This window comes from Triturus cristatus, chromosome 3_1, assembly GCF_964204655.1.
Source record: "Triturus cristatus chromosome 3_1, aTriCri1.1, whole genome shotgun sequence".
Lineage (NCBI taxonomy): Eukaryota > Metazoa > Chordata > Amphibia > Caudata > Salamandridae > Triturus > Triturus cristatus.
Genome location: NC_140583.1, coordinates 707,643,926 through 707,669,570, shown reverse-complemented (window position 1 = coordinate 707,669,570; position 25,645 = coordinate 707,643,926). Strand labels below are relative to the sequence as shown.

General features: G+C 46.9%; 1 protein-coding gene and 1 long non-coding RNA gene across 4 annotated transcripts in view; one reads left to right on the top strand and one right to left on the bottom strand.

Moving 5' to 3' along the window:
- LOC146860824 (sperm-specific sodium:proton exchanger-like) overlaps positions 1 to 25,645 on the bottom strand; it is a 4,630,975-nt gene that overhangs the window by 480,350 nt on the left and 4,124,980 nt on the right. The gene's annotated exons all lie outside the window — the stretch shown is intronic.
- Positions 2,414 to 25,645, top strand: part of LOC146860828 (uncharacterized) — a 151,548-nt gene continuing 128,316 nt past the window's right edge. Inside the window, exons 1-3 of one of the 3 annotated variants that reach the window (XR_014978875.1) lie at positions 2,455 to 2,674; positions 16,244 to 16,318; positions 23,043 to 23,892. This is a non-coding gene — a long non-coding RNA (uncharacterized LOC146860828). Of the gene's footprint in view, positions 2,675 to 16,243; positions 16,319 to 23,042; positions 23,893 to 25,645 lie in introns of those variants that run through there. The other 2 variants (XR_014978874.1, XR_014978873.1) reach the window with 2 other exon arrangements.

Here is a 25,645-nt window from a genome sequence, read left to right as displayed (position 1 = left end):
CAAAGGTCTGAAGAGGAAGCAATGGAGGACTCCTCTATAAAAAAGAATGCTACTGGACTCTGACAATAGGGAAATTATCATGGCGAATGCCAGTTTACTGAAAAACATTATGGTGAAAGTTACACGATCTATAAAATAGGCGGGTTCAGTGTATTGGTACGGTTGAAGGTCATATGTTTTACGGATGCTTTAAGATTTCCTAGAGCGGTGTTGATAAAAGCCAGAATGTGCTACACAAAAAGACAGCTCTGCAAATTTGGGCAGGCAGGCCACAAGTTATGCTTAAGGAACAGTGGGCAAAGTGACACCTTTAGCCACGTATTATGGAAATGCCAAAGGCTGAAATGTTACTGGCATGTCATAGGAAGAGAACTAGAACAGTAGGAATAACTTTTAAAATGTAAGCACAGGGGCCGTATTACAATACTGGTGAACTGCCCCTTTTTCCGCCGCAGCGCAATTTTAGGTAAGTGTGCCAGGTGCAAACAGGGATAATGCATCCCATTACTGATATTGTGCTGCCCTCAGGGCACCCGTGAACTGGGCAGAGCATTAGTGAAAGACATATTGGCTGACTGAAGCAGACCATCTGCCTTTCACAGTGCAGATGGCACAGGGGACAGAGCTCTGATTGCAAGGGGATGTATAGGGGGAAGCTGACTGTACTCGCCTCTTTGTGGCGAATATTCAGTGCACCTCCTGACAGTCTCTTTGTCTTTGCGCCATAGTTCTTATTATGAACCAGGCACAGAGGCAAAGTGATTCCCTCATATGCACAGGCCATCCCACCATGCAATTCAGGGAGCAACCGTTTAGAATTGCACCAGCTTTACATGAACCTCTGCATTATTCTGGAAAGCAAACTCTCCCTGAACCGACAGGTCAACGCTATCTCCTCAGCCTGCTTACACACACACTCCGCATGCTCCGTGGAATCTTCAAATAGCTCCCCATCAGCACCAGGAAAATAGCGACACAGGTCCTCATCACCAGCTGTCTGTACAAAGGCAACACACTCTATACAGGCACCACCAGCAAACTCATGAGAAGACTTCGGACGATACAGAACGCAGCAGCCAGACTTACCCTCAACCTGCCCAAAAGGACCCACCTACCACTTGAGATACCTCCACTGGCTTCGCATGTAGAGAAGATGTCTTTTCAAACTCCTGACCCACGCACACCTACAAAGCCCTGCAGGCATGAACCATCTCTTGAACCTGCACCAACCTTCCAGGAATCTCCGCTCTGCCCACTTCGTCCTCGAAAAGACACCGCACATGTGCCACTGGAGGACGCTCCTTCTCCCACTCATGAGCAAATCCTGGAACGCCCTACCCCAACACCTCTGAACATCACCCTTGCTGACAGACTTTAGGAAGAAGCTCAAGACCTGGCTCTTTCAATGAAAACCGCAGCCCAGCACCTGTATAACCTCATGGGTGATAAGTTGCGCTTTACAAATACAGCATGATTGATTGACGTACATGGGCACTATCTGTATAACAGAAGGGGCTGCACAAACATTTGTGGCCCCTTTTGTAATACCAAAGAGTCTCAGGGGTCAGAAAGTGGGTACTTGTGCTTGTTGTGCCCCTGGAGCACTTTACATAACAGGTCTCTAGGTGTACTCCAGGGGATATGGAAGCAACAGACAATACTGATGTATCAGACATTGTTTTTAAAGCAAGACCTGATAGTGGTGAATAGGGACATTGCCATAAAATAGGAGAGCCCCACTCCTCTGCCAATAATCAAAAGTGAACAACTTCTCAATGTCAGCCAAAAAGTTGATCTACAAAAATCACTGTTACCTCAAAAAGTTGACAAAATTTGGAAATCTTGGGTGGAACACAATGGGACTGGTTAACAACAAGGGTTGTAGAAAAAGTAAAAACCTAGCTGTCTCTTAGACTGCCGATGGATAAGAAGATGGAGCATCAAGCGTGATTGTGTGCTCAAACGCTGTATATAATAGCATGACTTCTGATGGATACCAAACGAATCAGCTATATCTGAATTATTTCATGAGGACATGAGTCCCGAAAGTACTAGGGTTTCTTCAATTTTTCTTATAACACAATAATGTTATTGGTGGTGATTAATGCCAAAGGTGACCTAGCACTATGAGTACGAGAGTGCAAAATCTGTCAGTTAACAAAACCTTCAACAATAAGACCAGCTCTTTGCAGAGTGAAACATGGTGGCAGGCTGACCCCGGTTGCGGGAGCTCCCGGACTGAGGGGAGAGATGCAAAGCGAAGAAGGCAGCAATTGCTGAGTTTTGCGGAAAGGACACTTCGTTTATGCGCCGCTGGATATAGAGTGTGGAGGCTTACCTGATTTTGTTGAGCGAACCTGTCAAACCCGTAGTGGATCGGACGCGAGGCGTCATTGGGTGATCTGGTGCTGGGCGGCGGCTCTCTGGCAGATGTCACGCATGGCAACAGCACTGGCCGGCTTCCGGGTTGGTAGAGGTAGAGTCAGCACGGGGCGGCAGCCTATGGAGGAAAGAAGCTGTGCTGACTACAAGGAGGAGAGTGCAAAGAAATTGACTGAACAGACAGGGCGGGCGTCCCTGTACAGTTGAGAGGAATGTAGGGGAGAACGGAGTGCAACCTCTGAAAATATTGCAGGAACAGCTGGGGCCGATGGAAAGAGATCTCCCCATACAGGTACTTTCTTCTTCTTCTAAAGATTAATTGAAGGTGGGGGCTGAGAGTGGCACGGGAAGTGCCGGAGTAAGCACTGGTGTACAGAGTACTAGAGAGGAAAATACCTCAGTTAATACCCCAGCTGATAGAGTACCGTAAGTAAGGAATCAGTACCAATTACGGTTGGTCCCTGAGAGGAAAGGTAAAGGTGGAAAATCAAGGGAGCAGACGGCGCGGGAGGTGGCAGCTATTGCCCCTGATTCAAAAGGTGGTGAAAGCTGCGGGGAAACGTAAGCGTTGCAGGCCTAAAGAGGTGCGTTCACTCTCAAAGCCCTCACCATCCCTTAGCTACTATTTTAGAATAATGAAGCAGGTCGCTGTGTCTATTCAGGGGGCGAGGAACAGTATAAATCCGACGCTGACGCAGAGAGTACCACTCTCTCTTGAAAACCGTTTTTCTTTGTTGGCCAACTTGGCTGGGGACGTACAAGATGGGAGCGGTCCAAGTCCTAGCTTGAGACTTCCTCAAGATAGCAGTCGACCATCTACGGCAGGTAACCTAAGCCAAGGGGAAGCTAGTCCTCAGGTTGAAGGAGGGACTGTAAATCAGTTGGAAAAAATTATATTGGACCTGAGGCAGGACATTCTTATGAAGTTTGAGATCTCTGAGTGTAACCAAAAAGGTATCCAAGAAAAATATGGGGTACTAGAGGAAAAACTGGATGGTATTGCACAACTTACTGGAATTTTGGAAGGGGAGGTGAAGGTTCTGTCTGCAACTGTGTGTGAGAATTCCAGGGACATAGAAACCTTGAAATCCCAAAATAAATCCATGCAGGAAGACTTTGAGAGGCTTAAAACCCAGTCCAGGTGAAACAATTTGAGAGTTCTTAGTATTCCGGAAGGCACTGAAAAAGGTGACATTAAAAGTTTCATCTGTAAACTACTAAGAGAAGGAATACTACATGACAGACCGGACCTGGATCTTGAGAAGGAGAGTCAGAGGGTGCCCAGGGATCCCTTTAAGTTAAACCCTGCTAGGAAGACTCCAAGGAAAATTCTGATTAGTTTTCTTACCTACGCGGTTAAAGAGTTGGTGTTGGGACATGCCTTGAAGGAAGGATCTCTGAAGTACGGGGACTTTAGCTACCAAGTGAGATTGGACATAGGCAAGAGAATTGCACAGAGGCAATGGGAATTGGGGACAAGGATGAACGATCTACGGGGTAAAGGGGCCAGGGTACAGATGAAATTTCCAGCGATGTTGAAAATTATGTGGAGAAATAAGATGCACAATCTTAGTAATCCAGATGAGGTGCACACCTTTTAGCTCAGAGGGAGGGATGAGCGTTTACTCTTTTAAAGTCTCTGTATGTATCCCCTATCAGGTGAAATAGTGTCGGTGCATCAAAACAAGTTCATTATGAGTTGTTAGGCTTTCTTTTCTTTAATGCACAATCAATCAATCAATCAATCAATCAATCAATCAGTTAATTTGTAAAGCGCACTATTTACCCGTAAGGGTTTCTAGGCACTGGGGAAGGGGGGTGGGGGGGGGGTTGCTGCTGCTACTGGTCGAAAAGCCAGGTCTTGAGTTGTCTCCTGAAAGTCAGCAGGTCTTCGGTTTGTCGTAGGTTGAGGGGAAGGGTGTTCCAGGTCTTGGCGGCGTGGTGGGAGAAGGACCTGCCTCTGTAGGTGGTTCTACTAATGCGCGGGACCGTGGCCAGGGCGTGGTCAGCGGAGCGGAGTTTCCTGTTGGGTACGTAGAAGGAGAGTCGACTGTTGAGATAGGCTGGGCCGGTTTTGTGGAGTGCCTTGTGTGCGTGGATCAGGAGCTTGAAGGAGATTCTTCTGTCGACGGGGAGCCAGTGCAGGTTCCTCAGGTGGGGGGTGATGTGGTCGCGGCGTGGGACGTCGAGGATCAGGCGTGCAGAGGCGTTCTGGATTCTTTGCAGTCTGTTGATGAGCTTGGACGGGGCGTTTCCGTAGTCGAGTCGGCTGCTGACTAGGGCCTGGGTGACTGTTTTCCTCGTGTCTGTCGGGATCCATCTGTAGATCTTGCGGAGCATACGGAGGATGTTGAAGCAGGTAGAGAAGACTGCGTTGACTTGTTTGGTCAAGGTGAGTTTCGAGTCGAGGATGCCTCCCAGGTTCCGTGCGTGGTTGGTTGGAGCCGGGGGTGTCCCCAGTGATGCGGGTCACCAGGAGTCATCCCATGCTGAGGGGTTGGGCCCGAGGATGAGGATCTCTGTCATGTCTGAGTTCAGTTTAAGTCGGCTTTCCTTCATCCAGTCGGCGACAGCCTTAATTCCCTGGTGGAGGTTGGATTTGGCGGTGGGGGGGTCATTGGTGAGGGAGAGGATCAGCTGCATGTCGTCGGTGAAGGAGATTATGTTGAGGTCGTGCTGTCGGGCGATGCGTGCGAGTGGTGCCATGTAGACGTTGAACAGCGTCGGGCTGAGGGAGGATCCCTGGGGGACGCCGCAGATGATCTCGGAGGCTTCGAACCGGAATGGGGGGAGGCGGACTCTCTGAGTTCTGCCGGAGATGAAGGAGGTGGTCCAGTCCAAGGCCTTGTCTCGGATCCCTGCGTCGTGGAGACGCGTGCGTAGTGTACGGTTGCAGACGGTGTCAAAGGCGGCGGAGAGGTCCAGGAGGATGAGGGCCGCCGTCTCGCCGTTGTCTAGCAGGATCCTGATGTCGTCTGTGGCGGCGATGAGGGAGGTCTCGGTGCTGTGGTTGCTGCGGAATCCTGATTGGGATGGGTCCAGGATGCTGTTGTCTTCGAGGTGACGGGTGAGCTGGGTGTTAACTATCTTCTCGATGACCTTTGCTGGGAATGGAAGCAGGGAGATGGGCCGGTAGTTCTTGAGGTCTTGAAGGAGAGGCTGATGATGCTGCACAGGTGGGGTGCGATGGAGCTGCCGGCTTTGTTGAAGATGTGGTGTGGGAGAGGGTCAGACGGGGAGCCGGAGTGGATAGTGCCCATGGTCTTGATTGTGTCCTCGATGCTCACGTTGGCCCAGGTTGTCAGGGAGTCGTGGTCGATGGGGTGCGGTGGGTCCGGCGTGTCGGGCCTGTAGGGGTCGTCCGGGGGTTAAAGCTGTCATGGATGTCGGTGATCTTGCGGTGAAAGAAGGTGGCGAGGGAGTCGCACAGGGCTTGCGATGGCGGGATGTCATTGGCGCTGGAGCTGGGGTTGGAGAGTTCCTTCACGATGTTGAAGAGCTCCTTGCTGTTGTGTGCATTGTTGTCAAGGCGGTCTTTGAAGGAGGTCCTTTTGTCGGTCCTGATGAGGTGGTGGTGGTTGCGGATGGCGTCTTTGTGGGCAGCCCGGCTGTCTGGCGTCTTGTCGCTGTGCCATTTGTTCTCCAATTTCCGGCAGGTGCGCTTTGATGCTAGGAGTTCCGGGGTGAACCAGCTGGTTCTCTTGCTGGTGTCTCTGTTGGTTGGCTTTTTCAGCGGGGCTAAGGTGTTGGCGCAGTCGTCCATCCAGCGTCTCAGGGTGCATGCACCATCGTCGGGGTTGGTGGGGTTGGTCGGTGGTTTGAGTGCGAGGTTTGTCTGTAGTTGTTCTTCAGTGACTTTGACCCAGCAGCGGCGGGGGATCTGTAGGGAGCGGTGGTGTGTGAGGGGTTTGCGGAAGGTGAATTAGATGCAATGGTGGTCTGTCCAGGTGAGTTCGGAATTGTGGCTGAAGGCGACGTGGGGGCTTGAGGAGAAGATGGCATCAAGCGTGTGACCGGCGATGTGGGTCGGCGTCGTGACGAGCAGTTTTAGTCTGAGGTTGTCGAGGTTGTCGATCAGGGTGGAGTAGTTGTTGTCGTTGTTGTTCTCCCGATGATAGTTCAGGTCTCCGAGGAGGATGTAGTCGGTGGAGGTCAGCGCGTGCGTGCTGATGAGTTCAGTGATGGAGTCGCAGAATTGTGGTCGGGGTCCGGGCGGTCTGTAGACGAGGGTGCCTCCTAGGGTGGTCTTGGGGTCCATGTGGATCTGGAAGTGCATTTGTTCGGCGATGCTGAGAGTGTCGTTGGTGTTTGTAGAGACCCTGATGGTGTTCTTGTGGACGATGGCGATTCCTCCTCCGGCTCTGTTGGTGCGGTCTCTGCGGGTGATCTTGTACCCGCCGGGGATGGCTATGGCGATGTCCGGAGAGGAGGCTTCGTTCATCCAGGTCTCGGTCAGGAAGGCGACGTCCGGGGATGCGGTGTCAAGTAGGTCCCAGAGCTCGATGGCGTGTTTGCGTGCGGAGCGAGTGTTGATCAGGATGCATCTGAGCTGGTTGGGTTCCGTCGTGGTGGAGGTCTCGGCGGCTTCGAGGTAGGAGAAGGTGCAGTTCCGGCAGGCGAAGGGACCGTGGGTGCACTTCGGGGCGGCCTTGCAACAGGTGTGGGTCCTTCCTGGGTTGAGAGCGACAAGGGTGCTGGCGTCGTAGCGGAGGCGGTCTTCATGGCTGGTGCGGGGGCCAGGGGTTGTGGCACTGGGCGCGGTCCAGGAGCAGACGGGTTCAGACGGGCTTGCCTTAGGCGTGCCTTAGGCGCGCCAGCGGCGCGGCCGCGCAGCTGCCGCCATATATGGGGAAGTGGGGATGGAGGAGCAGCTGGGAGGCGGGAGGCGGTGGCAGGGGCAGCGAATGGGGGCGGAGGGGGCGGGGCCGCAGGGGAAGCAGCGGCGGGGAACGGGAGCAGGGAAGCGGAGTGGTCGCAGGAAGGAAACATGCAAAAGGGGTGCAGAGCAGAAAGGGGGCACAGAGCAAACCGGGCAGTGGGGGCACAGAAGCAAAGGAGGTCGTGGCGGCGAGCGGGAGGCAGGGGGGTGCAAAGAGGAACGGGTGCACAGAACGAGGGCAGCGGAGCACAGGAGAGAGACGGGCAGACAGAGCACAGGCACAAAAGAGGAACAAGTGAACAGAACGAGGGCAGCGGAGCACAGGAGAGAGACGGGCAGGCAGAGCACAGGCACAACAGAGAGCAGATGCAAACCTAAGGCCACCACTGGCCACCAGCGATGAGGTGCAGGTGGTAGTCTGCGGGTGGTGGAGGGCCTCGACTTCAGCGGTGGCAGCAGGCGACAGCAGGAGTGCAGGCGGAGCTGCAGCAGGGGGGAGTGACCTACCAGGCAAGGTCAAGAATCACTCAGGAGGGGGGTCGCGAAGGGTGGATTCTATTGCCGAGAGATAGGAAAGGGGGTTTCCAGAAGGGGCTAGGGGGGCGGGTGATGGAGGGCACAGGGTGTTGGGAGCATGGGAAAAAAAATTGGTCCTCTTTTTGTTATACTCTAATATGGTTAAAGCCATTTCTGGGTCCTATCAGGTTAGGAAGTGTAACCAAGAGTCTATGCTGAAGGAGCTAAATGGGGGTAGAGTGTGGTGTTTCGAGTATGAATAAGTTAAACATAGTTCAATTTATATCTTGGAATGTCAATGGTTTGAGATCTAGGAAGATGGTGGCCCAGGTGACAGAATACCCAAAGAATAGAGAGGCGCAAACTATACTACTTCAGGAGACCCATCTGGAACGGAAAGAGTGTGGGTTATGTTTTAGCAAGCTACGTTGGGTCTAGGAGGTAGTGTGTTCAGGCCAGAGAGGTTGTACTAGAGGAGTAGCTTTAATTATCAGAAACAATTCTGGAATAAGGCTTGTAAAATATGAATCGGATCTCTCTGGTAGATGGTTAGTGGCTAATTTAGTGATTCAAGGTAGGCCAGTATCGTGTGCAATGTATTATAGTCCAAACAATGACAATACAGAAGCCCTAATGAAGTTAGAATCTTGCCTGTTGGAGACTACAGCCCCGATTACACTTGGAGGGGACTTTAATTTAGTTCTAAATAAAGAACTAGATAGAACATCAAAAGTTAAATACGTCAGTCCCCCTAAAACATCTGCTAGGTTGAAAAATATGATGGCTGAATTTAATCTGATTGATATTTGGCGCAGTAAGATGGGGAGAGCTAGGGATTTTACTTTTTATAGTAAAAAGTATGGGCATCATTCTCGTATCAATTATTTTCTGGTGGATCAGGAGTTACATGCAGAGGTGGAAGTGGTCAAACATGTCCCCGCAGCTCTTTCAGACCATTCTACAGTGGTCCTGTTCCTAAGACATCACCAAGAAATGGGAAAGAGAAGGTGGACGCTGGATAGGACTATCCTATTAGATGAGAGGGTGGTACTCAACTTAGCGGATAAGACAGTTGACTTTTTTCTTCTTAATAGGGGCTCTGAGCGAATTAAAAAGATCAAGGCCAGAGAATGCGATCTTCAGAAGGCTTCGATGGAGGGATCAGGTGGAATTCCTGTGCTTTATAGAGAATTGGAGGGGCTACAGGCAGAATTTCAAGCACAGCTGGATAAAAGGATATTGAATAAATGGAAAGTGCGTAAGCTCCAGCATTTTTCATATGGTGAAAGGTGTAATTCGCTTTTGGCTTGGAAGGCTAAAACTAATAGGGCCAGAAATTCAATATGGAATTTAATAAACGCAGAGTCAGGAGTGATGTTGAATACCAATGCAAATATAAGTGGAGAAGCCCGGCGATATATGAGTAGCCTATATAGAGAGGATATACAACCCAGGAAAGAATGTATAGAGGCATGGCTAAAGAGGACGGAGCTTCCGCAATTAACAAACAAGCAAAAGAGGATTTTGGAGGTAGAGATAACGGAGGAGGAGATCAGGGTACAGTGTAGGAAAATGGCAGGGGGAAAGGCAGCCAGGCCAGATGGCCTCCCAGTTGAGATCTACACTCAAATCATAGATAAAGTAGCTACGGTCTTGAAAGATATATTTAATGCAATATATATAGAAGGTGAAACGCTTTTGGTCAGAGGCCACGGTAACTTTAATTTTGAAACTGAATAAAGATCCTTTGAGAGTAGACTCTTATTGACCAATATCGCTCTTGAACACAGATTATAAGATCTTTTCAGGGATAGTAGCTTCAAGAGTAGCACAGGTCATTAGGGGAATTATACTCTCAGATCAAAGAGGTTTTAATCCAGGGAGGCAGCTTAATGAGCTTACGTACCTGATGATGGGGGTTATAGATATGGCGGAGGACCAGAATTTGCCTTTGACTGTAGTAGCAGTAGATGCAGCAAAGGCCTTTGACAAAGTGCATTGGGTGTATCTTTGGGAAGCCCTAAGAAACGTTGGTTTTCCGCAGAACATGGTGAGGGCTGTGCAAAACTTATATTATTTCCCTAGTGCTAGGATGTTGGTAAATGGGGAATTGTCAGATTGGTTTGACATCACTTGGGGCACAAGACAGGTTTGTCCCCTGTCTCCGCTCCTATTTAATCTGTATACAGAGCCTTTTTCAAATTTGATCAGAGCAGATTCCACAATTTTCTCTTTTAAATCATCCGGGTTAGTGGTGAAACTGGCTCTGTATGCGGATGATCTGATTCTCTACACCACCAACCCTCAGGCGGCAATCCCCAATCTGATGGCAAAGGCGGAGAGCTTTGGTTTGATTTCAGGGTACAAGGTGAATGCGGAAAAAAACAAAGTCATGGAATGGAACCAGGATAAGAGTAGTTGGAGGGTTAAATCTCAAATGCGTTATCTGGGTGTAATAATTACACAGAAACTAGAGGATATTCTTAGAATAAATTGGAAAAAAGTTAGCCGGGAGATAGGTAGTTTGTTGATAAGAGGGGCCAACTTAAATTTAAATATATATGGTCGTGTGAATCTCATTAAGATGATTGTCCTCCCCAAAATTACTTTTCTTTTCAGTTTCATTCCTCTAACTTTTCAGACGGAGGACATAGCCAAGCTCCAGGGGAAAATAGGTAGCTTCATATGAGCTTCAAACGGACCTAGGATAGCTTGGAAAAAATTGAGGAGGAGGTTGGAGACGGGGGTTTGGCCTTACCGGATCTGCTCGCAAACTGTCAGGCTTCTTATTTTAAGAACTTTCTCATGCTTTCTAATAAGACAGATAAGTCACCCATGGGATTACTTTTTGGGGCAATGTTAGCTGATGGGTATCAATGCCAGTGTCACTTCCTAATTAAATATGGAGACCCGAAATACTTCAAAAAGGTGAGGTTGATGATTCTGAAGTCCGCTTTAAGAACTTGGATGTATATTCGGAAAAAGTTGGGAGTCCCATAATACTCAACACGGGCCATGATTTGGGAATCCCCGGGTACCCCGATTGATTGACGGACCAACTTAGCCAGCCCTTAAAATCTGGGGGGCTATGCTAATGGGCAGATCTTAAAACGGGATCAAGCTTAGTGAGTTGGAAAGTGTTCAGTAGTTGTACCAAGGGACAATTGACGAGATTTAAATACTACCAATTATGTTCTTGGTGGGCCACACAAGAGTGGACAGAAGAGAAAGAGGACTTGAGGCTAGATCAGGTGATGAGAACTGACCCATGGAAAAGGAAGTCTCATTTTGGTATTGGGCCTTTGTGGAGGCAGATGATAAGATTGTCTCAGAAATTTCCAACTTATGGGTAGAATAGATTGTGGAAGGAGCTTTGAAACAAGCCTGGTATGATTCCTTTTCCATTATACGAGCAGTGGTGAAACCAGCTTCGCTTAAGCGTAATCATCTGTTTACTACCCGTAGAGTATATTGGTCTCCAGCTAATTTATCAAGAGTTACAGGGAACACATATGTCTGTTCAAGGTGTATGTTTACATCATCAGATAACCAGCACTTGTTTATGCAGTGTCCAAAAATCGTTCCCTACTGGCATCGGAGTGTAACTTTCTTGGGGAAGTAACTGGCGAACAGATGAAGGTAAGCCCTCGACTTGTATTTTTTGGGCTTTATCAAGAAGGGGGTGCACGAACAAACACAGCCATCACTAATTTCATCTTCTATATGATTCTGTTGGCGAGGCGGGAGATATGTAGGCTTTGGAAATCCGAAAGTCCCCCATCATTTGCTGAGTGCCTCAAAAGTATTATCTGCATGAGTCAGTCTGATGTAGCCTGTGACCCTAGAAGTTTGGATAAGGTCTGGATATTGTTGGTGGATTAGAGACAGCGCTCTAGCAGGTCTGATGATTAAGCCATACATGCTGTCGGTCCTGGCTTTCCTGTGTCCCGGTCTCTACGTGAAGGAGATAGAAGTGGAAATGCTCATCTTTCCCTCCTGGCATCTGAGGGATAAGAGTAATACCAGCAAGAGACTTGGCAGACCACAAAAAAACAAACCAATAAGACCAGCTCTGATACTTTTCACCAAAGCAGCTCAGCTATTCCCAATAATCTATACTGATCAAATCAGTCCTCTCGAGTCACTGAATACATTTGAATATGGATTGGTAATGGTAGATGCCTGTACTATACTCTCTTTATATGCGTATTGCCACCCAGTGACAAGCTATGGCTTGGGCATTTGCAAAAGATTTGATCTCTGTAGTAGCGAAGGATGGAGTACATACCTTCTACTCCGATCAAGGACTGGCTTTTACTTTTAAATTATTAGTGGCTGCACCAATAGAAGTGGGAGTATACCTTCAGCTCTCGCCTTTTAAACCTGAATCAAATATAGTGGTGCAGAAGATAAATAGCATGCTTAATTGAACCTAGACTGTGAGGGTGTGAGAAATTGGGTTGTTAACCTTGCTCAAGCATCAGCCGCAATCCCTGTCAAGGTGAACTACAAAAGCCACTAAATTAACCTGTACTTAAGCCTTTGGTAACTTGGCACAAAAGAAGTCAGGCTTAACTTAGAAGCAATGTGGAAAGTATTTATTCAGCACTCAAACAGTAATGAAGTAAAAACACAACACAAGAAATATCCCATGCCAAATTAGAAAATAGACTACATTTTAATCAATAATTTGACACTAAAATGACAAACATCCGACTAGTAGAACCAGAAATACACAATTTCAAAGTTTTAAGTAAAAACAGCACCTAAAGGCACAAAGTGAAAACTGTGTTTTCCAGATACGCCGGACTGGGACAAAATTACAAGTTTAGTGTGACTGTGATTAAGTGCTGGGGGACCAAGTTAGGCACGCTAGACAAAAATACCTTAGATCCTGGTTGCAAAGCGATGTAAAGTTCTGCGTCAAGGATGCATCACGCAGCAAAGGCAATGCGAGGTCCTTGCTTGGAGATGTGTTGAGCAGCGGCAGTTGCAAGGGAGCTGCAGTAGGCATTTGAGGTCCGTGTGTGGAGATACATCATACAGTGGTGATGCAAGGTCCTGTATCGGGGAGGCATCCAGCAGCAGTTCCCATATAGAGTCATGCTGGCTGGCAGAGCACCTTCAGGCCCACTTCCAAGGGTCCAGGCCTGGTAAGGCACCACTTGGGTTGACAGAACTCATAGCTGGCAGAGTCCAAGTGCTTGGTTCAAGGTTGTTGGGGTCTGTTCTTTCCTTGAGGCTCTGATCAGGTGGACAGTCAGCTGGCCCTTTTAGTCACTCTGATGGTCCTGGGTTCAAGATACAGGACAGTTCTTCACTCAGGCATAGCTGCCACGGTTTCAGATTGCTTATGTGTGACATTCCCATAAATTCAGGGTTATCATGAGTGACATTCAACGACTATGAGTGGCATTTTATAGTGAGCAAAAATCAAGCAATGAAGACGTGGAAAACACAAATAGCTGAAATTACACCCATTTGAGCAACGAGAAACTCTAAGAAGACCTTAAAACTGCTGTAAAGAACATGAAATGGAAGGGCACTGACCAACATGACACACAGACATTGCACTCATCATCAGTGAGCGCTCTGCTGCTGGATTCACTACCTGTGTCATGATCAGTGAACCGGCCTCTCTGCAGTGCCAGGCTGAGTGAAGTCAGAGTGCGTCTTTGCCCCCTGTTCTGCTGGGGGGCCAGTGAGCTCACAATGGCAGTGCTGCTGTAGAATGAGCTGCTGTTGGGGGGCTGCCCGTAATCTCACAATGGGTTGGTGCTGAGTGAGGCTTGTTTTCACTTCGTTGTCCAGTTAGTTTTCTTTGCAGTTCCTATATAGCGCAAACGTAACCTGGAGATAACGGATCACTTTACAGGAGTAGCCGTTACATTTTCGAAGCAAACATTCATATTTTTCAGGCGCAGGTGGTGCACAGTTACTTAACCTCATCTCTGGCGCTGCGCTAGAACTGTCTGGTTATCAGAGTGCCAGTGTGAGTTGGGTCTCATGTCGGGCAGCCTCCGTATATGGCAGCTGCTTGTCATTGTCATCCATTCGAGCTGCAGACCACCGGTGCCCGGCACTTTTTAAGTGTGCACCTGTGCCAAGAGTACATATGCCCCAGACGCACTGTACACATCCCTCAAGGTGATGCCAAGCTAGCTCAAAAGTTGTTGACACACTGCAGTGTCAACAACATGATTTATATATCGGTCGGTAAGTTTGAAGTGTCTCGGATGAGGGGGGGACCGAGGAGTGAGGGGAGACTTCGCTATGTATTGTGCAAGGCAGAGACTCCTAGCATTTAAGGTCAAGGCGTGTTAATGTCGGGGAAATCAACAGTAAAACCCGGCATTGCAGCCCAAAAATATTAGTTCACAATCTCCCCTGTCGCTGTCGGATCTTCCCTCTGAACTGCACTGGCTGCAGTGCAGCATGCAAAACGAGAGCTGCCGGACGCTTCCTTAACATCTCTTGGGCCAATCAACCACACTAACTGATCGTGGTGGGTCCTGCCATAAGGTGCCCTATCATACCCTGGTATACCATAACATATCAAGCCTGTGTAATAACATAATATTGCCAAAATGACCGCACCAAATATCACACCACTGGACATCACCTCATCAAACGTGATCAAACCAAATGTCACATCACAAAACATCATGGTGCTTCCACCAATCATCACATCACGAAACCTCTTTCACCATCACTACACACACATCACATTACCAAATGTTTGCAACACTAAACGCCATCAAATATAACATTGCTATATCAGAATTCTACTGAATGTACATCTGCTGGTGACATAGATGCCCTCACTCTGGCTCTGTTATTAAACCGTATTTTCCCCTAGCCCTTATGTACGATGCTAAAAAACGGTAACAAAATCTAAAAACATACATTAAGTTCATTATTGTGATTGTGTAGCCAACGGAAAGTGTGCAGGGCGCACTCATACATAGCTAGGAGAGTGGAAACATGCCAGTGCTGACTGGACATCGGAGGAGCTATTTAAAGGCACTGGCTCATTAATGTTCAGCTGCTGTGCTGGTGCCGGGGCCGGAACATGGAAAGGAATCTGGAGAACTAACCTGATCCAAGGCGTCAACTGGAAAAAGAAAGGTAACATTTTACGTCATTCTATGTGCAGTATTTACAACAGGTGATGCGCACTCAGAAGGCGGCAATCTTAAAAATATTAAACCAAATAGGTACCACCCCTAGATCCATGCAAGAGCACTCCTTGATCCTAATATTTTATACCACCTGAGGTGGAGCTGGCAGACCACACAGTATGTGGAGCGAGAGGTCAGCTTTGCTAGTTCATACTATACAATCATGGCACTAACAACAACATCTGTCAATATTTTCTAAAATGGCCCTCAACTAGAGTAAGTAGTTACCAGGTATGTAATGCAAACTGCTTCATCAAGTAATTAAATCTCCCTAAACGAAAGGACTTCACCTACCATCAACCACTCACACTCCACCTAAGAACAATAGACTCTTATGTAAGCTATCCCTCCTCGGAACGTCCCTTCACTGGTAGTGAGCAATAGGCCCAGGCAGTGGCGGCTGGTGACATTTGAAAGTGGCGAGGCGTACATTTTTTGACGTACTGCACTATGGCGAGCGAGGGTCGCTCGTGAGCCCGAATAACTTAAGGGGCATTCGAGAGGTTTCAGTGGGGTTCTCCCCCCCAAGAAAAATTTGAAAAAAAGAGTGCATTTTCAAGCAAACTTGAGGAAGCAGGAAGGTTAAGAAAGCAATACGATTGAATTATTTATCGTTTAAGAAATTGCCAATTTTTATGAGTTATAGAGGACAATCTTTGAGTATGCTGATGTGGGAGGGGCATATTGCGCCTGTGCGTGACTGCCCCATGTGTGGTTTGTGTGAAAGAGTCACTGAGGATTGCTTGCTAATTGGCTAAACGGCTACCCTGTTAGCTACTTTTTGGAATGCTAGGTGGCTTATCTTGTTTTGAAAGCTAGCGAAGTTTTGTGGCAAAGAAAGGAGGACAAAAAGGCATTACCACCACCAACCACAACTGAACACAAAGCTATTGAGTAATTAATTTCCACTCCTTACAGACCCCCACCAATCCACCACCCTCCCTCCTACCCACACCAAGGATTTTGTAAAGACCAACCGGCAGTGGGAGACATTTTAGATTTTTGGACAACATGAAAAACAATAGGTGCTCCCATACATCCTGCATTTTCACACATCTCTTGTAATTTCACATATCCAGCTAATAGATATTTTATTATTAAGAGTGTCCAGGCACAAACTCAGCAGGATTCACAGAAAGATTCACAGGCTGAACAAGCCACAGAATCAGGGCCAGCTGGGTTTATCACTTCTATCAATTATTTTACAAGTACAGCGCGTGCTGAATGTTCCATTAGAGAGCACGTTTTTCTCTCATGCACTTTGATTTTAAACCTCTTCATGCAGATGGAGCTTCAAGAATGCAAACAATGCCGTCCTGAAATCCGACCGAACAACATGCCGCTTGTCCTTGGCTTGAAGGTAAGGTTAGCGCAAGGAAATATTATTTTCGTTTCCAAAACAGCACTCAAGGTATGCTTATTCGACCCTTTCTCAAACCCCATAAACTATCATCAATCATGCCCTCGCCTGGGAAATATAAAATTAAGGTTCATAATTTCGGTAATATTTAGTTATAATTTCTGGAAAATATTTTTCTATATCAAAGTGGTTTTCGTGCTTAGTCCCTATGCCAATAAAGTGGTCAAGCAATAGCTCTTTAGGTAGCATACATGACAAATTAATTGTGCTTAAGCACATTAATAGCATGTTATTATTGCATATCATGTAATAGCCACTTTATTGACACCAGAGTGCTGAAAGACTGAATCAGCGCTGCTGTAATTCAAATCTGAGACTTGCAGGATTCTGAGTGTGTGCTCGACCCACTGAGCGCTCTTACCTATCAGTGGGAGACAGCTTAAACATTTTGAAATGCTAGATTTTCTTTTGTCACTTGGGTCCACGTGGCCGACATTGCGTAGTAACCCTATAATAAAGACGCAATTGTATATAACACCCATGTCCTATCTGTTGAACACTTCCTATACGAGGTAGCCTCCTTTGGATTTCAGCCAATCTCCTCTTTTCTGGACATCTCCATGGAATTGAAATTGCAAATAACCACAATGGGTGATACATGGAAACGACAAATCGAGCATGCGAACACCCTGGAAAAGGCGAGGGCTAGCATAGACCGCGCCGCTATTATGGCGGTCGCACTAGCACTAGTCCCCGGCTAGGAGAAGGGGGGGAGGCCGCATCAGCAAGGACGCAGTGCTCCCCCCTGCATCGAACTAATAGAAAGAGGCGGCCTTTTTTAACCTGAAGCATTTTGGTGCTTCCGGCCTGAAAACGTCCAGCCTGCACACAGGTTGACCAGTCTGATCTGGTCAGCCTGGGCGCCCTCCTGAAAAGGGGGCAGTGGGGAGCAGAACAGTCTCTTGTTCTTGCTCCCCACAGGAACATTCACCGGGCCGGCTGCGGGCCCGTAATTTGTTTTTCTTTCCCACCCACCATCCCCTAAGGAGTTTGTTGGAAGGTTTTTGTTGTGTGTGGTATGGATAATTGTCTTTTGTTTCCCTTTGACCAATTTATTTTCAGGTAGCAAAGTGATTGTATGTAATTGATTCTGAATTAACGTATAAATAAAAGCATGAGGTTTGAATTTTTCTTTCAGTTATATATTGTATTTAGTGGTGTCTCTGGTCAGGCGATAAGGTTTTAATTGGTAAGCATAGTCTTCGGTCCTTAGCGGTCAGCACCATGTAACTCCAGGGGTAGTGACAGCTGGTAAGTAGGCTGTCAGGATGCGGGGGCCGGGGGAGTCATCCTTCCCAGTGGGCCTGGGGCCACCCCCGCACGTGCATGCGCATCAAGGCGCCAATATGCAGAAGTCTGCAGCCCCCCGTAATGGAGTTTAAGACACAGGGCGTGGGGGGGTCCCGGGGGAAAGTATCCATCCGATAAGCTGTACCCCCTGCGCAACCTTACTCCGGGAGTAGTATTGGTAGTACACTGGGACCGGGGGAGCTGCCAGTCATTGACTTTGCCGTGAGCCCTAGATGGAACACGCAGAAAGTAAATACATGCATTGTTAGATTTACGGTAGGAGTGTCTTGTGTATTAGACTGTGTTAAGGTTAGCCCTGGAACAACATCTGTCTATCAATGTATCTGTACTTTCTGCCTAAATTTCTGTATATAATGTTTTAAAAATTGTTTGTTCATTTTTTAATAAATACGGCCGGGGGTTTCACCCACCTAATCCAAAAATATAACATTTTGGTGTGGTTTCCAATACTGTTAGGCTGGGGGGAGGGAGGTGCCATCCATAACCCCAGAGTCTGTAGTTGGAGTGGGGGACCTAGGTAAGTACCAGACCATATGCACCACACTCCCACCAATGCCCACAGTCATATCTGCCAACTGTTTATGTGGGCACTGCTACCTGTTCCTCTGCTAACCACTGACTTGCGGCTGATTGGCAGTCTCACCATGGTTATCAGTAATGGAGCAGGATAGACACTCTTAGTGATGCAGTGCACCAGGATCCGTGCACTGCACCAGCACGTCATCAGAGGTGGAAACTCCGCGAGCTCACATCACAAATGAGCAAAAACAAGAAACAGTCAGAAAGTGTAGTTGCCACATAGTGAGCAGCAAGAGGGTGTCCGTGGGTGCCTCTGATTACCAGGCAGCATTCAGAGACTCGAAATCCTGGCATGCTCCAGCACACGACCATTTTCATAAAACTATCTCTAAGACACTGAGAGATGGGAGGGAGAGCAGCAGTAGGGCCAGCCTGCAGGCTTTCGGCGCTGGGGGCTGTTGATGTGCAGAGAGAAGCTAACACGCGAAGACACCTGGCCACCCCTCCCCTGGTGTATGCCCACAGGGGGCCTGCCCCAGAGAAGACAGATCCACTCAAACAAAGCATGCACATGTCTACAAGAAGGGCGGCTCGTGGGCCCGTGTTCATTAAACATATCAGCCCCCACCATCCCATATGGGACACAGAGGCAGATGCTGGCTTTCATCATAAAATAAATTAACTCATAGTTTGACATATATATATAGATAGATAAATAAATATATATATATATATATATATATATATATATATATATATATATATATATATATATATATATATATTTTGGGAACCCCCTTTTTTCTCAGCCCCCGCTTGACGAATCCCCCCGAGACTTTCAGGGTAGGAGCGGAGCGGAGCGCCCCACCTATTTTGAAAATTTCGCGAGGATTCGTCAACCGGCGCCAAAGTTATTCCAAATAGAATGTTGCGGATTTCCTATGGAAACACGGTCCTAACTATAACTATCTACTGGCGACCGCCAGTAGATAATATATATATATATATATTCACTTAAAAAACCATAGGTTTCACACATGTTATAGTTAGGTGGATATTTCACTCGTAAAAAACCAATGAAACTCCCCCGTTATAGTTAGTTCAGATAACTATAACTCGTGCGCCTGCAATGCACTGCTGATGACGTCACATATTACATCACTCATGACATGGTCAGTGACATCACTCATGACATCACTGATGACATCATCCTTGTGATAGAGTGGCGGTCGCGCGAGTTATAGTTATCTGAACTAACTATAACGGGGGAATTACATTGGTTTTTTACGAGTGAAATATCCACCTAACTATGACATGTGTGAAACCTATGGTTTTTTAAGTGAATTTGCAAGGTTTTTTAAATGCTAATTCCTAACTATAACATGTATGAAACCTATGGTTTTTTCAGTGAATTTGTACGTTTTTTTAAATGCTAAGTTATGTATGTATTATTATTTTTTTTATATATTTATTTTACAATAAACTACGTATTACATTTTTTTTGGGGGGGTTTTTCACCGTGCGCGCAAATATTTTTTTTCTTCCTTCGGGGTCCATCAGGGACCCCCTGACAAAGGCTAGGGGGTCAGGAACTCTCTACCCTGCCCCCTTTTCACGTTCGCCACCTTCCTTTTTCACTCTCGCACTGAAAACAAACAAAATGGCGGTCGACACTTCCTGATTTCGACCGATTCGAACGTTGACTAACATGTAACCACCAATCAGAATTACGCTCGCGCACGTTAGGGTGCTCGCACGGTGCTCGCACGGTGCGCGCACGGTGCGCGCACGGTACGCGCTTATATATATTTATATGCTTTTAAATGCTATTTTCTCAGGAACTACTGAACAGATTGACACCAGACCTGCAAAAGGCACTCCCCTGACCTGAGGACTACCTCTCTGCCAAATTTCAAGTAATTGTGTTCAGCCGTTCGGGCTGTACCTTCGACTAAAGGTCCTATGGGAAAATGCATGGGGAAAACGCATTTTGGGACCCCCCTTTTTTCTTGGCCCCCACTTGACGAATCGTCCCAAGACTTTCAGGGTAGGAGCTGAGCGGAGCGCCCCATTAGTTTTGAAAATTTTGCGAGGATTCGTCAACCGGCGCCAAAGTTATTCAAAATAGAATTTTCAGATTTCCTATGGAAACACGGTCCTAACTATAACTATCTACTGGCGACCGCCAGTAGATAATATATATTTATAATATATACATATATATACATACGCATTTTGGACAAATACCTAAGTCATGGGCACCCAGCAAAAATGTCAAGGGCCCTTCCTAGGTCTTTGAAAAAAAACTGGAGAAAGTGGCACAGGAGGGCACAGGCACAGTAGTTGTCAGGGAGTTCAATCTAAAGCCAGGATCAAATGTGGGTCAACGTCCAACCAACAGGAGCACAATTCTCATCGAGAAACAGGGGCATCGCCATCCATGCAATGAGGACTATAGGAGTACATGCTGACTCGGAATAAACCCATTTATATCGCCAAAAGAGACCAGTATTCACAGAAACCAGGGCAGGAAATGGCTGTTTACAGACCGCTCGGTGTGTAGTAATCTGAGATCTAATCACCATCCACAGTGTAAGCAGTAAGTTAGTTCTCGCTCAAAACACTGCATGTAGTCCTCGATTCTTTCTTTAAAAAAGGAACAAGCAGTTCAAGTTTCTGCATAGTGTTCTTCCAAAGTAGGCCATCCATGTTATTTGTGTCTTTATTGAAGGACATCGTGTGAGACTTACTTTAAAGGAGGGAGGGTGCAGTAAATGTATGGTGAAGGGTGTGCTAAATTTCCACTGTAATGGAGGTGTGTGCGTGTAAATGTGCATATTGAAGGGCACAGAGTAAAACATGCGTATTTTCTAGGAGATAGTGTGCTGCGTGTGCATTATGTACAGGGACGGCTTTAGTGCCGATGGTGCCCTGTGTGACAATCACTTTTGGCGCCCCCACACCCCCTGACCACTTCTTCGGATTCTCTCTCTACCACCTGCATAAGTGCCCCTTATCTCTCCCATCATAAGATATTGCTAAACACAGCACCCCCCTGAGGTCACAGCGCCCGCCTCCACAGGTCAGCGCCCAGTGCGACCGCACCAGTCGCACTGCCCTAAAGCCGCCCTGATTATGCAGGGGGCAGCTACTGGCATGTTTGTATGGGGCATTTGTTTATACTCTGTACCTTATGACGCAGGGACTAGGAGGGTTTGTGTGTGTAATCCTTCACACAAATATCGAGGAACTGGCAAAACAGGGAAAGGTTCAGACAGAGGCATCGCAGAGAGTAATCAGTCGCGGCTTGCAATACTCACGAGGGGGAGGGTCGTGCAGGGGTGGGGGCCGGGGGGTTTAAAATGAAAAAAAATGAACATTTAACTATCTGACTGGTCCGCGCCGCCTCTGCTTCTGGGCCGAGCTCCCGCGTTCAAATTCTTAACAGGAACAGGCATGCTGCTGCTCCCTCCCTCCTGTACGCCAATCACAAAGCTGCAATGGCAGAGTTATGATTGGTGCGGAGTCCCGGACGGCACCCAGCCAGGCACCAGCAAGGACGCCATTTTCTCTATGTAGGCTGCATGCAGCCTACATAGAGAAAATGTAGAGTGCACATGACTGCTTTGGTCGGCCCCAGGGCCGACCAAGCAGTCAGGCCACTCAGAGTGGTGCAAGCCACTCCTCTCCGACCTAAACCAACCAGGCATACGCTCATGCCCGCCCCCAACCAAGCATACCCCTGCCATATGCTTTATTGCAGCATGATAACCCGAAAATAAAATGTTATTTAAAATACCATTTTATTTTCTGCTTCTCGCACTGCGAGAAAACAGTGGGGCGGTGCTCCAACGCCCTAATGGAGCGGCTGCCACTGGGCCCAGGTGGGCTGGCTGGGAGGAGGACTCACTGCACTGACCACACATCCCAGCAGGCCTGGCATTCCAAACTCCATCTCCCCCTGTCAGCCATCTTGCTACTACACACACCCTTACTGGCAGGGTCATTGGTCAAGTGGGGGGGTGGGGCGGAGTGTTAGAAAAGATCACACATCCCTGCAGGTCTTCCACTTCAAACTCAATCCCTCTATGTCAGCCATCTTGCTACTACACTCACCTTCACTGGCAGGAAGCAATAGGCCCAGGTGGGCTGGCTGGGAGGAGGACTCACTGCACTGACCACATATCCCAGCAGGCCTTCTAATACAAGCTCACAGAAACAGTCACCTGTGATGTACCTCCAAACCAATTTACCGCACATCAAACTATACAGTGCAATTTAAAATTCACTGAACTGTGTTTACACAATGATATACACATACACCGATGCAAACTCAGGCTGAGGTAGCACAGTCTTTTGAGTAGAAAAGAATGAGACCATCGCTCACAGCATGACTGCATTATATGGAAATGTACACAAGCTATTCAGGGTTAGGCTGTTACTTTCATGTGTCTGGTGAGACAGGCCATGCACAGCACACACAAGTAACAAATACTGTTAACAATAGATGGGTATATATGTCATGCAATCCATGTACATTTTAAGCTCACAAATCCTCAAGTGTTATCTACAGAGTGTCAGGTAGAAGTCAAAGTCAGTAGACATGTTAGAATCCAATTTGAGAATATTATCATATAAGCACAGATGTGGAGCAGGACCATAATCCACATCATGATCAAGCTGCATTTTCAATGCCAAATAATGGCTAACATCATATGGGTAGGTGACAAATCAGCTGTCTAAAACTGTTTAGGCATCCAGGCATATTCTCAATGTGTACCAGCTAAGGTATGTTGTATCATCACCTAATTGACTGTCATATTGTTACCATTAGGGCCATCTGGGAACACATCTATGCAGAGTGAAGAAAACAGCCAGGCCCAGACTGCAACCTTGAATGAGCTCCCCTGCAAAGAAGACTCTCCCTTACCCTTGGACGAGGAGGAGGAACCTGGTCCATCAGGTTTGGCTCAGCAGACAGCACCAGCACGTCCGGGGGATCCACTGAGACACCTCCCACCTCATCTACCAACACCCAGCTGACCCCTACCACAACAGATGCACCATCAACCATCGGCAACAACACCAGCACAGTCCACTCTGGAAATGACAGACACAAACTCAGTCAATGAGGAAAGAGGATCTGCTTCGAGTGGTTCAATGAGCAAATGGACGAGGTCATAGGGGTGCTGAGGGAGATCAGTTCCATCCTCCACCAGGCCTTTGCACACACAAGTGTCCCTCCCTGTGTGACATATCTATCTGTGCCACCAACATCTGTACAAGCCACAGGGAGTGACGCTGAATCTTGTGGAACTCCTCAGTACCCCCAGGAGCCTGCAGTCGTCCCCCCCCCGCCCAATCCCGGGCTGGGTCGTCTAAAGAAAAATAAGGAAGGGTCAGATTGCAACGCATAAGCACCAGGCTGTAAAAAAGGTACACCTGATATCCTTCTTTGTGCACTACCCGTTTACTTTGTTAAATATGCATACCAACTGTTCCTCGTCAGATGGAAGTACACTGTTGGAATTTGGACACTGATAACTGTGGCTTTGACTTTTTGGATTTCATCCAACAACACTGTCAACTTCTCTATTTTCTTTATGCTTCATTTTCACTCATCCATAATGTGTGTCTTCACCTAACCACCATGTTTCGTAAATAAAATAGACTTTGCACATCAATACCAGGTCATGTTGTGCCTTTAACATCTACCTAAAATTGCTAAGTATCATGTGAGCACTCTGATGAAAGAGTAATCAACCCATGTGTTACAACAACAAGCAACTCGTAGGTGCGCAAGAGATCACATGCACGTAATTCACTTCCAGGTCAACAACAAACGTAAGGCAACGCGTTAGGTGTTTAAAGGGTGTGAAGTAAGTACTTTTCTATGGTTGTTGTTGGAATATAAAAAAAAAAAAGGAGAAGACAAACTGCCGGTTTTACACAGGACGTGCGATATTTGTTTGGACGTGTTTGTGCAGTGTTTTCACTATGAATAACTGATAGAAAGTGAACAGTGCTTGATTCACACAGCGGAGGTATTTCTCTAGCACCGGTAAGCTAGAACAGGTGAGACATTATTATTAGTTGAGCAACCTTCAAATTCTACAAACTTTTACTTATCTGGGAACGAGAGCGCTCATTTTTATTAAGTGTTCGCAGACAGCATGAAAGAAAGCTTTATTTGGTTTTGAGAACTGTTTGCTATTTCGCTGGTGAGCTCCTCATTTCAGCTGAACTTCCTCAGCACATTTTGGGCGGATTTTGCAACATTTAAAATAAGAACAAAAGAGCATTGCTTACAGTATATTGAATAAACGATGCTCTTACCTCATGTAGTGATGGTTGTTACATCCGGAGAGAAGATGCATTTTTTGAGTAGTTCCAGCGTTCTGAAAGTTGTCCTGCTCGAGCTCCTCCATGACGTCTTTATTCTTCCTGGAATGCAATTACGTGACTGCACCGCAAGGACTCGTCATCGCGCAAGGTCACGCAGCGGGAACTTGCGTAGCAGCCATCTTCTTTTCACTTTTTGTAGTGTTGTTGCCTGGTACCATAGCAACATGATAATTTCGCCCACATTTACTCAAAGAGTGTCTGCCCTTCTCCCGACATTGGAGGTATTCATTTTACTTTCGCCAAAGCGAACAAAGCTGTGCACACCATTATGACTTCTTCAAGTATGACTTTACTTTTTGTCTTCCTGGTGCCACGTATCAGAGGAGTATCTCTCTCCAAAATTCAGATTACGGTGACTACCTTAATTATTTTAGTTTGTTATGTTTTAAAAAGTTGTGTATTTCATTATGCATATTGTTAAGTTATGCAGTGTGATGTTTGCGCTGTTACTTATACTTTTGTGTGATGGGTTTGAAGAATTTTATTATTGCGTACTTTTGGAGCCACAATGGTGCTCAACTTTCGTTGAGGTGCTCATTTGTTTTCATGGTTATGGAGATTGGTTGCTTCAGTGTTTGGATATGTATTGGTGATGCGTTTTGAGATATTTTATTTAATTTATTGTAATTGTGTGCGGAGCCACATCGGTGCTCATTTTTGAGGTGCTCCATTTTAAAAAAAGGTAAAGCTGGAGATTGTTTGCTCCAGTGTTTGGATATGTATTGTCGGAGCCACATTCGGTGCTCAATTTTTTTGAGTGTTTTAAAGAACAAGGGTACCCCTTATGCGAACCTGGGGTGATACAATGTGGAAAAGAACAATGGTTCGGGTTGGCCTGAGAAGGTCCAGTGAAATGAAAAAGCCCTTAGGAGGGCGAGATGATTTAGTATAGGTTCAAGGACTCACATTTGGAGAGTGATACTTAATATAGAGGAACAAGGGACAGGAGAGGTCAGTGTATGACACTTATTTATTGAACAAAGATTGAATTCAAGTGCTCACATATTTAGTGACAGGAAAGCGTGACATGCA